Genomic DNA, 2,520 nt, shown 5'->3' with positions numbered 1-2,520 from the left:
CAGGAGATCTCCAGGAGGGGGAGCTGGAGTGGACCACCTTATCCCTTAAGAGACTGCAAATAAATTGACCCAAACTCTGGCTTGACAAATGCTCAAGAAATCCAATCCAAACTCAGTTTAGCCAGAGCAAGTTTTTATTGATCAATTTTGCAAAATCCAGGCCCTAAGCCTAGACAAAGGAGTGGACCAGCACAGCCTTTCATAGCCCACCATAAATTCTCCTTCCCTAGCTTTCAAGTCTCTCCCCAGGTCCTCATGGGTGGGCTGAGTACTATAAAATTAACAATCTAAGGATGTTGTCTGATTTATTACTTCTTTTTATGACTTCCCTTTCTTCCCCCTACATCCCCCTTCATCCTGTTTGCCTACACATTCCAGAGGTTGTGGTTTGCCATGTCAGTTAATAGTTTGTCTTCTTTGAGTCAACTCGGTGACTTTTTACTTTAGTTCTTATTCTTTTTTACTCTGTAGATGCACCAGCTTGAATTCTGTTGCTCACAAAACCAACAATAAAAAAAGAGATTACCACAGGCAAAGGTCCCAATTCCTGAACATTCAGGATGTGTGACTTCACCAAGGACCACACCACAGAATTTAAGAAGGCCTTCCAGCTGTTTGACCAAACAGGTGATGGAAAGATCTGTACAGCCAGTGTGGAAATGTAATGAGGCTCCTGGGTGAGAACCCCATCAACATCGAGGTGCTCAAGGTCCTGGTAAACCCTAAGAGTGATGAAATGAATATGATGAAATGATGAAATGGATTTTGAGCTCTTCCTGCCCATCCTGCAGACTGTGACCAAGAATAAGGACCAGGGCACCTATGAGGACTATGTTGAAGGCCTTCGGGTGTTTGACAAGGAAGGAAATGACACTGTCGTGGGCACTGAAATCCAGCCTGTCCTTGTCCACTGGGTGAGAAGATGACAAAGAAAGAAGTAGAGATGCTGGTGGCAGGGCATGAGGACAGCAATGGTTGTATCAACTATGAAGAGCTCATCCGTGTGATGCTGAATGGCTGAGCATAGCCCTTCCTGTGTCCCCAGAACCCCATGCCTTCTCCTGTGTGAGACTATATGTAGCCCTGAGAGCCATCTCGGCTGGCACAGCCACTTTCAGCATTTTATAGCTCTTGGATAATGCTTGCCAGCAGCATTCGCCAAATAAACTTTCTGTCTATGCCCTCCCCCCAGAAAATAGAATTAGCCTCTGACAAATACCTTGTGACAACTTGTCACTAACATCTTAGAATGCCTTAGGCAAAAGGATTGGGTGTTTGGGGTTTTTGTGTGGTTTTTTTCCAGCTAATAGGGTGGAGGGACTGTGCAGGAGAGGAAGACCCTCCATTGCCGCAGGATGCTGCACTGGGGTGGGGGGTGGGGGCGCTGCAAGCCTGGAGTCTGGGGTCTAGAAGAGGGAACACGAAGGTGGGTGGAAGTTCAGCGGAGGGACGGTGAAAGAATACAAGGCACACAGTCAGGTGATCTGATGATTTAAGATCTAAGTTATATTTTATTGCACTTAGCATGATATATTTGTACCACATTTTACAACTAGGGGCTTAGTGATAGCCAAAAAGATAAGGAAAGTAAGAATAAAGTTTACATTATTTTCTTTTTTTTTTTGTTTTGAACCTTTTATGGAGCTCAAGAACAATGCGTTTGGTGTGTCACTGGGTGCAGGGCTGAAGACAAGACCAACAGAGAATGGACAAACACAGTTACAACGAAAAGGGGGCTCGACAAGGCTAAGTCTCAGTTTCCTCGTCGTTTAGCAGCATGTTGGGGATCCCACGGCTGATGGGGAAGAGACGCCCGGACTCTGGGCACTGCAGGGTGCCCTCTAATACGTCCACCTCCAGCAGCACGTGGTGCATCTTCCTTAAAAAAGCCTCATCGTACTCATATCCCTCAGTTGGCCCTTTGGGGACCTCGACCAGATGCAAAGTCTCGGCCGCCTCCAGAAGCGCCGCCCACTCCACCTTGGGTATCATCAGCGCTACGAAGTCTGGGTTGAACTCCACCGGGTTGACACGGACCTCGGTGGCCTGCAGCCTCAGGGGGAAGCCGCGGGGCCCCATCCCCCGCACGTGCGAGCTCAGCAAATTGTGTGTAAGAAGCTTTATGTTGCCACCGGAGCTCCAGCCAGACTGGAGCCCCATTATTTTCTTGCACACAGCTATTCTTTATGGTCATGGTTCCTTGGTAATTGGAGAACTTGGTAGACAATGACTTCTTAAACATTTTCTCAAACCTGTTCTCAAACTTGTTTGGGTTATAAATTTACAAAGTGAAAAAGTTACATTTTAAATTTAAACTGATACATTTTAAATTTTTAGCTGAATTTGAGTATTATTTATTTCCATTCAAGAGACACTTTTACACCTTCCGTTATCCCCGGTGTGATCACTATCTCAATAAGGGTGTTTAGGTTCATACAAAGGATGTTTTGGGTCATAATATCGCCTAAATTCATCATCCAATCTAGTGTCTCATGATTTATTTTACCACCTGTACCTCGC

The 2,520-nt window shown here is 45.8% G+C and overlaps 2 pseudogenes; one reads left to right on the top strand and one right to left on the bottom strand.

The window, feature by feature from the left end:
• Nucleotides 1–560: 560 nt before the first annotated feature.
• On the top strand, nt 561–1,021 carry LOC102855678 (annotated as a pseudogene).
• Nucleotides 1,022–1,746: 725 nt separating this feature from the next.
• LOC102865038 lies at nt 1,747–2,160 on the bottom strand (annotated as a pseudogene).
• Nucleotides 2,161–2,520: the final 360 nt, after the last annotated feature.

Source organism: Elephantulus edwardii, unplaced genomic scaffold, assembly GCF_000299155.1.
Source record: "Elephantulus edwardii isolate Elephantulus edwardi_28Jun2011 unplaced genomic scaffold, EleEdw1.0 scaffold00157, whole genome shotgun sequence".
NCBI lineage: Eukaryota > Metazoa > Chordata > Mammalia > Macroscelidea > Macroscelididae > Elephantulus > Elephantulus edwardii.
Note: the sequence above shows the minus strand (reverse complement) of the source record. Positions and strands in the feature narration are given on the sequence as shown.